This window comes from Vigna umbellata, chromosome 4 (assembly GCF_029865625.1).
Source record: "Vigna umbellata cultivar VRB3 chromosome 4, Vumbellata_1.0, whole genome shotgun sequence".
In the NCBI taxonomy this organism is placed as follows: domain Eukaryota; kingdom Viridiplantae; phylum Streptophyta; class Magnoliopsida; order Fabales; family Fabaceae; genus Vigna; species Vigna umbellata.
In genome coordinates this window covers 6404366-6417795 of record NC_142168.1, presented here as the reverse complement: position 1 = coordinate 6417795, position 13430 = coordinate 6404366, and the positions used below count along the sequence as shown (strand labels likewise).

The following is a 13430-nucleotide window of genomic DNA, read 5'->3' as shown; positions in this document are numbered from 1 at the left end:
AAACCACTAATTTCCTATGTTCATACAGTTATTACAAAAGTTACAAGTCTTCAAAAATCATTCTTCATGAGTCTTGGTTGTTCTTGACTTGATTTAGATATCATCAAAACTTCATCTTCATCATTTTGCTAACAATCTCCCCCTTTTTGATGATGATCAAAACCTTCTTGATGTTTAAAGCTTTTGATAATAATCTGTATTTAAAACACAACTTAAGGAAGAAACAATTGTTAGTGTACTTAGAAATAAGTTTAAGGCTTTAAATATTTCTCCTCCTTTTTTATCATTATTAAAAAGTGATGTATAATTGCTCCCCCTAAATTTATTAGAAATTATACTTCCCCTTAATAAAAGGATATATGCATAGAAATATTAAGGAAAAACAACATACATTTTATTGAATTCAAATAAACATTCAACCATACAAGAATGGATAGGACAAATGAGTGGAAGGAGGAATGAGAGGGTTATTTTGAATTTCTAAGAGATTTCTAATATTCTTAAATCTCTTCTAAGCTCAAAAAATCTATCCTTAGGCAATGCTTTGGTGAAAATATCAGCTAATTGATGATGTGTATCAATATATTCTATCTCACAATCTCCCTTTTGCACATGATCTCTAAGAAAGTGATGCCTAATCTCAATGTGCTTGGTTCTAGAATGCATTATGGGATTCTTTGTAAGATTTATTGCACTTGTATTATCACACTTAAGTGGAATATGATCTAACTGAATGTCATAATCTTCTAATTGCTGTTTCATCCATAAAATTTGCGCACAACAATTTCCAGTAGCAATATATTCAGCCTCAGTGGTTGATAAGGCTACACAGGCTTGTTTCTTAGAGTTCTAAGAAACTAAGGAACTACCTAGAAGATGACATGTTCCACTAGTGCTTTTTCTATCTATCTTACAACCTCCATAATCTGCATCGGAAAAACCTACAAGACTAGGTTCCGTTCCAGATGGATACCATAAACCAAAGGATGCAGTTCCCTTAAGATATTTCAATATTCTTTTAACTGCTGTAAGGTGAGATTCTCTAGGACTCGATTGATACCTAGCACACACACAAACACTCTGCATAATATCGGGTCTACTAGCAGTAAGGTATAACAAAGAACCTATCATGCATCTATATTTAGTTTGATTTACCTCTTTACCTGACTCATCTTTGTCAAGATAGCAAGAGGTTCCCATAGGTGTAGATGCTTCCTTTGCTTTGTCCATTTCAAACTTCTTAAGAATTTCTCTACAATACTTGGTTTGAGAAATGAACATACCTTCTTTCATTTGTTTAATTTGAAGACCAAGGAAGAATGTTAATTCTCCCATCATAGACATTTCAAATTCACCCTGCATAGTCTTAGCAAATTCCTCACAAAGAGATTTATTAGTTGATCCAAAAATAATATCATCAACATATACTTGAATAATCAAAATATGTTTTCCGACTCTTTTAATAAACAAAGTGGAATCAACTTTTCCTCTATTAAAATCATTTTCTAAAAGAAAATTGCTAAGTCTTTCATACCAAGATCTAGGTGCTTGTTTTAAACCATAAAGTGCTTTCTTTAACTTATAGATGTGATTTGGAAATTTAAAATCTTCAAAACCGGGTGGTTGTTCAACATACACATCTTCTTTTATATAACCATTTAGAAATGCACTTTTAACATCCATTTGAAATAATTTAAATTTCATTATAGATGCATAAGCAAGAAGTAGGCGTATTGCCTCTAACCTGGCAACTGGAGCATATGTCTCATCATAATCTATACCTTCTTCTTGACTATATCCTTGAGCCACAAGCCTAGCTTTATTCTTGGTGATGTTTCCATCTTCATCCAGTTTGTTTCTGAATACCCATTTGGTTCCAATTACTTGATGAGTATCTTCCCTAGGAATCAATTCCCAAACTTGATTTCTTTCAAACTGGTTGAGTTCTTCTTGCATTGCTATACACCATTGTTCATCTTGAAGAGCTTCCTTAATGTTCTTAGGTTCTATCTGCGACATAAAAGCTACATTCATACAAAAATTAACTAAATTTCTTCTAGTGTTTACCCCTTTTGATATGTCGCCAATGATGTTGTCCAGTGATAATCCTCTAGGTTGTTGCCATATTTTGTTTAGATCTTCATCATCTTGAGGATTATTCATTTTCACTTCATTGGTTGTCTTTTGCAAGTCTTCATTTTCACCTGCATCTGATTCATCTAACTCAAGAGGTTTTGCCTCAAGGTCCACAATTTCATTAAAGACAACATGCACAGATTCTTCTATTTCAAATGTTTTCCGATTAAAAACTCTATAAGCTTTGCTAGTTAGAGAATATCCTAGAAAAATAGCTTCATCAGCTTTGGAATCAACTTTTCCTAAATTCTGTTTTCCATTATTTAAGACAAAACATTTGCATCCAAAAATTCTTAAATGTGAAACATTTGGTTTTCTACCTTTAAACAGTTCATAAGGAGTACATTTCAAAATTGGCCTAATTAGCATTCTATTCAATACATAACATGCAGTACTCACAGCATCAGCCCAAAATTGTTTAGGAACACTATATTCATTTAACATAGTTCTAGCAAGTTCCTCTAAGGATCTATTCTTTCTTTCTACAACTCCATTTTGTTGAGGAGTTCTAGGTGCAGAAAAATTATGAGAAATGCCATATTCTTCACAAAAAGTTTCAAAAGATTCATTTTGAAATTCACCTCCATGGTCACTTCTAATAGCCTTTATTTTCAAATCCTTTTCATTTTGAACTAAATTTGCAAACTTTTTAAATTCTTTGAAAGCTTCACTTTTAAGAGTAAGAAAGAAAGTCCAAGTATATCTTGAATAATCATCTACAATAACTAAAGCATAATAATTTCCTCCAAAACTTTTTATCCTAGAGGGACCAAATAAATCCATGTGCAAAAGTTCTAAGGGTTTTAAACTAGAAACAACATTTTTCGAATGAAAAGATGATTTCACTTGTTTTCCCTTTTGACATGCATCACACAATTTATCTTTCACATATTTTAGTTTTGGTAGACCAATTACTAAGTCTTTAGAAATGAGTTTATTCAATTGTTGCATATGAATATGTGCAGCTCTTTTATGCCATAACCATGGATTTTCTTCTTTTACTACTAAACATGAAATATTCCTATTTGATGCATTTTCTAAATCAATCAAATAAATATTGTTATGCCTAATTCCTTTCAAAGCAATTTCAGAAGAATCATTTTTATAAATAGTGCAAGAATTTTGTTCGAAGGTTACCTTGAATCCTTTATCGCATAATTGACTAATGCTAATTAAGTTGTGCTTTAATTCTTCCACATATAGCACGTCTTTGATCATTAAGGTATCTTCACTTCCAATATCTCCTATTCCAAGGATTTTTCCTTTGTTGTTGTCACCATAGGTGACAAAGCCTCGTTCCTTTTTCCGGAAGCTTGTAAATTTCTTTTTATCTCCGGTCATGTGTTTTGAACATCCACTGTCAAGACACCACATATACTTCCTTGGTTTTGATAATTCCTACAACATAAAAAGAACAAGCTATTTAGGTACCCAACTACTTTGTATGGGTCCTTTGGGTTAGATTAAAAAGATTGAAATCATTTTACAACCCAAGCATATCTACCACTTGGAACACCATAATGCTTAATTTTACATTTGTTAGATGTATGACCCTTTTTCATACAATAAAAGCATGATGCAACATTTGTGTTCCTATAAGTTGTTCCTTTTTCTACCCAAGTTCTACGGGTTCTATGATTATGCTTATTTTTAATTCTAGGAACATACTTATTTTTAACAACCTTATTTTCATTATTTTTACTACATTCTCCTAAGGTTGTTTCATCTAGTAGTTTCTTATAATTAACACAAGATGCACATTTATCACTACTAGTATATTTACCTTTTTCATAAAATAAAATTTTATTTTTCAGTTTTATTTTCATCAATAATAGTTTCAAAATTTGTTTTTAAATTTTGATTTTCTTCAAGAGTATTTTCAAAATTCAATTTTAACTCTTTGAAATCCTTTTTCAATTTCTTATGAGCTATATCTAATTTTTCGGATTCTACTAATAAAGCAGCATAAGTATCATGCAATTCATCTTCACTATCATATTGACTAGAATTATCTGAATCGTTAAATGTACTTACTTGGCTTCCAGCAGTGTCGTCATCCGCCATTAGACATATGTTTGCTTCTTCATCAGAATTGCTCGAGTCAGAAATTGATTCGTTGTCATCATCCCATGCGATGTATGCTCTCTTTTTCTTGAAGAATTTCTTTTCTTTCTTTTCTTCACCCTTCTTTTGATTTGGGCAGTCTGCTTTTAAATGTCCCTTTTCTCCGCAACCATAACATCTATAGTTTGAGGAAGATCCTTGATTTTCTCCCTTTTCGTTTCTGAATCTCCCTTTGCCTTTTGATTTCATGAACCTGTTGAACCTCTTGATTAGTAGACTCAAATTTTCGTCTTCTTCTGAGTCTTCATCTTCCATTTTGCTTTTGCTCTTTTCTACCTCAAATTTGAAGGCTAGAGTCTTTTTCTTAGTTTTTGCTTCTTCTTCATCTAGTCTTCCGAGGTCAAGTTCATGCTCTCTCAACTTTCCAAATAATGCAGCCATGGTCATTGTGTTGAGATTTTGTGACTCAGAAATTGCAGTCACTTTTGGTTGCCAAGGCCTGTCTAAAGATTTCAAAATTTTTATATTAAGCTCATCAGTATCGAAGGACTTACCTAGTCCAATAAGATGGTTTACGGTGTTGGTGAAGCGTTTCTGAACATCTACTATTGTTTCCCCTTGCTTCATCCTGAACATCTCGTATTCCTGGATTAAGGTATTCTTTCTAGCTCTCTTAACATCATCTGTACCTTCATGGGTTACTCTTAGTACTTCCCACATTTCTTGTGCAGTTTTACAAACAGAAATCCTGTAAAACTCATCAACAGTTAAAGCAGATGAAATAATATTACGAGCTTTTACATCATTACCAAATTTTTTCTTATCTTCAGCAGTCCATTGCTCACGGGGCTTTGGTTCCTGCATATTGTTAGTTGGAACAAAAGGACCAAATGCAACAGTATCCCAAATATCTATATCAATAGATTCCATAAATATTTGCATTCTGACCTTCCAAAATGCGCAATTTTCACCTGTGAATAGTGGTGGTCTATTGATAGAAGCACCCTCTGCGAATGATTGATACGATCCCGCCATTTGAATGACTATCAAAGCAAGCTCTGATACCTAATTGTCAGAAGCGGCTACAGCGGATGGGTTAGCGTGGAACAACAAACCAAGAGGGGGGGTGAATTGGTTCTTACTAAAAACATGTGCCTTAAAAATTTCTACTCAATTAAACTTACTTAGCAATTAATAATAACAATAAAATAGAGTAAGGTTGAGAGAAATTTGCACAGATGATTTTATCCTGGTTCGGATCTTACCAATCCTACGTCCAGTCGCTTATCTCAAAACAAGATAAACAATTCACTAATCACAAAACAATTACAAACTACAATCACACAGATACAATTTGTAAAAGTTTAGAAAACACCTCTCTTGATGCCACAAGAGATGAACCAACACCTCCTTTGAATCTTCACAAAGGATGAAACACTTCCTCCGAATACTTCACGAAGGATGACTTCCTCTTCCGAACACTTCCTTAGACACACCAAGGATGAACTAGCTATTCCTCTATCACCGTAGCAGTATTTCACCAACTCTACAGACAGAGTTTCCTTAGCTGAGCAAGAGCACACAATTCTCAAGAGTTTCTAAGTATTTGAGCACAAGGAAAGAGTTTCTCTAGTTATTCTTGAGAGGAAATGAGAGTATATTTATAGACTCATCCAAAGGCTCTTCCATTTTTCGTTTTCAGCCTTTCTGACTGTGTTAATCGATTAACTTAAGTGGTTAATCGATTAACTCACCAACGGATAGTCCAACGGCTCTAAAAACGGCTAGTTTTTCAAATGGTCACTTTGTTAATCGATTAACAGCCTCTGCTAATCGATTAACGCTAATCGATTAACGCTAATCGATTAACCACCCTGGGTAATCGATTAGCCCGTTTTGCTGTGTTTTTCCATTCTTCTCTGGAACAATCGATTTTTGACCTTTGTTAATCGATTACTGCTAATCGATTACCTACCCTGGTTAATCGATTAGCACTGCACAATTTTTGCTCTTGGTTCATTTTTACGTCACTTTTGAATGCATACATAAAACCACTAATTTCCTATGTTCATACAGTTATTACAAAAGTTACAAGTCTTCAAAAATCATTCTTCATGAGTCTTGGTTGTTCTTGACTTGATTTAGATATCATCAAAACTTCATCTTCATCATTTTGCTAACAAACAGAAATACGGAGCTTTGTGGGCTTAGCTGGATACTATAGAAAATTTATAGAAGGTTTTTCTAAAATAGTAGCGCCTTTAACACAGCTAACTCGCAAAGATCAACCGTTTATTTGGAAGGATAAGTGTGTGAAAAGCTTCCTGGAATTGAAGCAAAGGTTGACGAGTGCACCAATATTGATTATCCCAAATCCAAGTAAGTCTTTTGAGATTTACTGTGATGCTTCACACTAGGGGTTAGGGTGTGTGCTCATGCAAGAAAAGAAGGTAGTGGCTTATGCTTCAAGACAATTAAAGGTTCATGAGAAGAATTATCCTACTCATGATCTAGAATGGCAGCAGTGGTGTTTTCTCTGAAGATTTGGCAACACTATCTTTATGGTGTCCAATTTCAAGTATTTAGCGATCACAAAATTTTAAAGTACCTATTTGACCAGAAAGAGCTAAATATGAGGCAAAGGCGATGGATGGAGTTTTTAAAGGATTATGACTTTGAACTTTTGTACCATCCGGGAAAGGCGAATGTAGTAGCTGATGCTTTGAGTAGGAAGATGGTACATGTTTCCCATATGATGATCAAATAATTAGAGTTAGTGGAGAAATTCAGAGATCTGAAGCTATAGATGGAGTATGAAGTAGATTTCATTAGATGTAGTAGTCTGACTATATCTAACGACTTTCTAAGTTTAATCAAGGAGAAACAATTCGTGGACCCTAACCTGAAAGAGATAGAAGAATTGATCGAAACAGAACCAACTAAAGAATTTAGGTTACCTTCTAGCAAACTGAAAAAGAATGTCAATGACTAAGCTGGCACAATTGTACATAAAAGAAATAGTGAGATTGCACGGTATACCATCTAGCATTGTGTCAGACAGAGACCCAAGATTTACTTCTAGATTATGGCAAATCCTACAGGAAGTTATGGGCAGCAAATTACGAATGAGTTTCGCATATCATCCCCAAACTGATGGACAATCTGAAAGGACTATCCAGTCATTAGAAGATCTGTTGAGAACTTGTGTATTAGATCATCTTGGTAGTTGGGATGAAATACTTCCTCTTGTGGAATTTACCTATAACAACAGTTTCCAATCAAGAATAGGTATGTCACCTTATGAGGCTCTGTGTGGCAGACGATGTCAAACTCCATTGTGTTGGTATCAGGATGGTGAATCCGTTTTAATAGGACCTGAGCTACTACAACAAACCATCAACAAAGTAAAATTGATACGGGAAAGAATGAAGGCTTCTTAGAGTAGACAAAAATCATATGCATATCAAAGGAGGAGACCGTTAAAGTTTGCGGTTAGGGATCATGTTGTCGTGCGAGTAACTTCAACCACGGGTGTCAGTAGAGCTCTTCGCTCGAGGAAACTTTCTCCTAAGTTCATTGGTCCCATACCAAATTTTGAGACGAATTGGACCAGTCGCTTAAGAGATTGCGTTACCCCCTATGTTGGCCAATCTCCATTCAGTTTTTCATGTTCCCCAACCAAGAAAGTATGTACATGATCCTTCTCACATTTTAGAAATAGAAGAGATTCAAATCCGAGAGGATCTCTCAGTGGAAGTACAACCTATTTGTATAGAAGACTCTAAAACAAATGAACTTAGAGGAAAAACTATCAATTTAGTCAGGGTGGTTTGGGATAGGAGAACAGGTGACTCTACATGGGATTTAGAAGAAGAAATGAAGCAATTATACCCTCAACTATTTCCTTGATGTATAGAATTTTCGAGGTCGAAAATTTTTTGTTGTTGGCGAGAATGTAAGACCCATGAAAAATATTTACAATTTTATTAATAGTAGAAATAAATTTCTTTGTGAATGGAAAATATAATAAGTTTATGTGAAAAGTTAAATAAGAAATTTTGGTAGCTTAATTGGTAGAAAATTTGTGGTGATGGGTTCAAACTCTTTTCTATCTTTTTGTAAAAAAAAACGAAGAAAAACAAAATAAAATTTAAAATATTGATAGTGGATAAAGCACTCAGATTTTAAGGCATTATTGAGGGATCAAATAGGCCAAGTGGTGATTAAAATATTAATATAATAAGATAATATTAAAATAATAAATAATATTAAAAAATTGTTAAATAGTAAAATTTTTGGACTATAAATAGCCATGAGAGGAGAGGTTATTCTGCACAAAGAGAAGAAGAATCAAGTGCGAGCTTGAGAAATAGAGAAGAAAGAGTTAGGGAGAAAATTTTTAGTTGCAAGAAGAGTAGAGGTTCTGAAGGGTTTTCAGGGAAACAAATTCGGAGCAAGAGAAGTATAGAATAGAGGTAGGGGAGCTAACATTTCTAAGCTTTTATATTATGATTTAGTACTGTTTTATTACTATTCATGTCTTGAAATTCAGTGTGAATACTGTTAATGCTTATTGTATATCTATCTATATTGAATTTCTGTGTTAATATTATATGTTGTTGTTTTGAATCTGTAAATAAGAAATTTGTTAAAACTAGTTGAGGAACACTTTGGCTAAGGAAAGACTTGGTACTTAAGTTGTACATTGTAATGCACCTCTCTTTCTTGGAAGTCTCTACTCGACAGGTTTTTAACTTAAATCTTGTTGAACAGATTATGTACTGTTAAACTATTGTGCAATATATCTCGTTGGAATGAATTCAAGTTATTGTGGTAGATAGGAAATTATGAATTATAATTGTGATGGTAGGATAGCGGAATCTTAAAAATCGGAGTTGGTACATCCCTGATCATAGAGCAACCTTGGTCAAATCCAGTAAGTTGTGACTAGTCATATGTACTGGCGTTTATGGTGAGTTTGATTCGTCAAACATTTGATTCTTCTTCGGTGACCATTTATGGTGATATTTTAGTATTGTTAATTTATTTTGTGATATATTCATTTTGTATGATTTCTGTGATGATTGTATTTTATTATATTAGATTTGAATTTATGCATCTAAACATGATATGAGTATTATGGGGAGATTTTGTAATGGTATAATATGAGTTGAGGAATATGAGCATGGTATGAGTCTCGTGGAGAGATTCTGTAATGATATGATATTTGTGTATATGTTGATGTTGAGGGTCCTATTGTTGGAGGTTATCCTGATACTCTAATAATCATTCAGTCTCAAGTAGAGAAGGATGAATTATGTGGTGAGAGGGGCAGGAGGTCCTTGTCTATGTGCCGGTTTTGGACATAGTGTTGAGGACTAACCTTGTGAATGGTATGGAGTATTTTGGAAGTGTATTTGTAAGAAGAAGTAGAAGTCATCACAAGTGCATAACCTCCCGTGACCGCTCATCAACGTATCATCCGGATGAGTGTCTATTGGGTATTGTGGTGTCTATTGGGTATTGTGGAACGAGTGTCTATTGAGTATTGGGGGATGAGTGTTTATTGGGTATTGTGGGACGAGTGTCTATTAGGAATTGTGGTATGATGGGATGAGTATCTATGGTGTGATTGTGGTATGATGGTATGAGGGTGTCTGACATAATTATTATATGATGTTTGTATCAAAGTAATTATGCATGTCTTATAAATGATTTGTTGCATGTTCACCCTACTTGTTTGTGTTTGTGTATGTGCGATTATCGTATAATTCGTTATACGGGAGCAGATGAAGGAATGTCGTCTGATCTAGTGCTAATGAAGAAAGAGATAGAAGAATAAATTAGAAGAAATGGAGTTATATTTATGAGTTTATAGTTGAAATCTGAGTTTAAAATGTATGTATAGATATATATCAACTATAAATTTTCAAGTGTGAGATTACGGGATGTTACCGTAAATGTAATGTTACAATATATAAATTATGAATTATCAAGTGTGAGATTATGGGATGTTACACATAAAATCATTTATTCCAAACAAAATTCTTTTATAATATAATATTTTTTAAACCATATATTATTGATGTTTTATTACTTTTTAATTTTTTTATTCATTTAAACTTATTGCTAAAACTAATTTTAATTGTAAGGAAACATAGTATAAGATTTTTTTTCAAAATTAAATATTGATATTTTTTTCTCATTTATTTTTGAGTTAATTAATTAATTAATTAATTCACATTTTATTGATGTAAACAATTCTAATTATAAGAAAACATTTGTTCCAAATTCTTTTATAATATTCCCTTACCGTTAGCTATTTATATTTTATTACTCTGGATTGTTAATTGTTGTGCTACATTCATTAGTTTTTCATATGTTTTGCAAGTATTTCCTTTATCAAAATCTTGTGTCTTTTACAAATAAAATTAATAATCATTTTGTGCTAATTGGAAGTGAAATTGAAAGTTGTTCATTTCCAACCCTATTAAGGAATAACATGACCCACTCATCTATGTCAATTATATGGATTAAATTAATTAATTTAGTACAACTATTAAAAAAGTAATAGAATATAAATAATTAATAGTGAGAGAAGATTATAAAAAAGATCATTTCAAATAAATGTTTTCTTATAACTCAAATTATTTTTACCAAATGTGAAGATTATTATTCAGATTAGGAATACTTTAATCTAAACGTTGACGACAAATCAAAAGATGATGACATTGAGTTCCATCTTCTCCATATTAACCAAAGCTTCCAACGAAGTTTTGTTGCATTTTGATGCATACGATCAATAGGGATATCGATATGTTTAGACTGTCAATAATATATTAAGAAAGATAGACCATGTAAATACGAGAAACCAACCTATGTGCTTCATTTGAATTTTATATGGAAAAATAATACATGTACACTTCTCATTTTACTTATTTTATACTTCCACTTACGTTTTAATTATGTACGCCTTTATAAAAAAAATATTATATTATAAAAAATTTGGAATCAATATTTTTCTATAACTAAAATTATCTTTATCAATAAAATTTAAATGAATTAATTAATTAATTAACCCTAAAATTACATAAGTAAAAACATCTAATATCTGGCTGGGTTGATTCCACGATAGCGTGGGAAGGAATTGGCTACCTAATGTAATCTAAGAATAATGATGAAGAGAACTATGAAAGCACTATGAACAAATATCATTAGAAAGAAAATGAACAAAAACAATACAATTAGTAACTAAATTTAAAATTATAGAAAACAATTGTAGCGATTAAAAAAATTTAACAGTAATACAAATATTTCCAGCCTTATATTTAACTGTTACAAAATAATAGCTATTAAAACTATTTTTTTTAATACATAATGAAAAAATCATAAAAACAATAAAATATATAGAATATTTAACCAAGATAAAAATTTATTTTATTTAAAAATCTGATAAAATACAAACAGATTTTCTTTGTTTAACATGATAAAATTATAAGAGATAAAAATGAAAACACAAATATAAAGAATGAAAGTTGAAGTGCGGAAAATAAAGAAGAAAAAAGAAAGTACCTATTAAAAGAAACGAAAACACCATCGCATGTTCTGAGATTTATTTTATATTTACTAAAAAGATTTTGGAATTAATAATAAAATTTTATCAACGAAAATAAATTCATTGATAAATTTGATTAATTAATGAATTTTAACTACGAAATTTTTCATAATATATATTATTTAATAGTGAATTTTTCGATAATAAAATATATATTATTAATAAAATTTGTCAATAATTCAAATTATAAAATTAGTGGGTAAAATTCTTCCGTTAGAGTGATGTAAGTATTGTAACATTTCAGATTATATAGAAGCATATAATATAGTAAGTTCACATTTTAATAAAAGAGAACAGTTAGAGTCGACTGTAAATAAAGTAGTTAAGCTTACAGTCATCTCAAATTGAGTCAAAATTTAAAACTTAAAAATAATAGAGTATTTCAAAATAATAAGAACAACTAAGAGTCCTAACTAAACTAAGCAGCAACATCATCTTCCTCCAAAGCCTACTCTAGAGGCACCTCATCCATCTCTACTCATATCCAAGTGGATGATCATTGCAAAAGAAAAACATACTCAAGCAACACACAAACACAGAAGCAAGGGTGAGCTAAATATAAAAATCATGTTATAACATTCACAAGCAACATGCAAGTAAAGACAGATACACTACACTACACAAACATGACTTGTTGCACTTAAACTTGACTCGTCCGGACTTACAATGATTGCCGAGCTATGGTGGGTTATGCTTTCGTGGTGGCTTCTGCTGCTTTGCAAAGCCATTGCCAATGGGTTTCACCCTACCACACTCACAAGGTTAGTCCGTTATCACTCACCTTTGACCATACTGGAAGCACCCAAGATTAGGACCTCCTGCTACTCCTCACCACATGGATCAATCCTTTTTACTTGAGAATGAAAGACCATTGGAGCGTCAGCAAAACCCCCAAGACTGAGCTACCATGCAAATCATTTTAAACCCACTGAAAGGGCACCACCATGTATCCCCCTTGAGGATCATGGAATTATGTCCAATACTAATACTTTCCACTGTAACACCAACATGATAATGCGCACATAAGCCCTTAAAGCAATTGGAACAATTAATCAAAATAGCATACTGGAATAAATAAAAATGGTGGCCAAACAAAAAACATCAACACATTATGAGCAAGACCGAACACCCTATAAATGGTGGAGACTGAATGGTATCTCACTTCCCAATGGACAGGACTGAACGGTCCATAAAAGATAAGCCTGAAGAAGTGGCCGAACACTATTTAGGACTGACCACTAAGAGAAACCGAATGCTAGGAGCTTTGGCCGAGCACTTAGAGCTTTGGCCGAACGCTATGAGCTTTGGCCGAGCACTCAGAGCATTGGCCGAACACTTAGAGTTTTGGCCGAGCACTTAGAGCTTTGGCCGAACACTTAGAGCTTTGGCCGAGCACTTAGAGCCTTGGCCGAACACTAAGAGCTTTGGCCGAACACTTAGAGCCTTGGCCGAACACTTAGAGCCTTGGTCGAACACTTAGAGCCTTGGCCGAACACTTAGAGCCTTGGCCGAACACTTAAAGCCTTGAGACCGAGTGCTAGTACAAAACTAAACACTCATTAAGAGACCGGACGATCTTGAACTGGTAAGACTCAAAAGAGACCAACCCAGTTAT

General features: G+C 32.9%; 2 pseudogenes; one reads left to right on the top strand and one right to left on the bottom strand.

The window, feature by feature from the left end:
• Positions 1-3614: 3614 nt before the first annotated feature.
• LOC148199140 (uncharacterized) lies at positions 3615-5235 on the bottom strand (annotated as a pseudogene).
• A 1480-nt stretch (positions 5236-6715) lies between these two features.
• LOC148199139 (uncharacterized) overlaps positions 6716-13430 on the top strand; it is a 98355-nt pseudogene continuing 91640 nt past the window's right edge.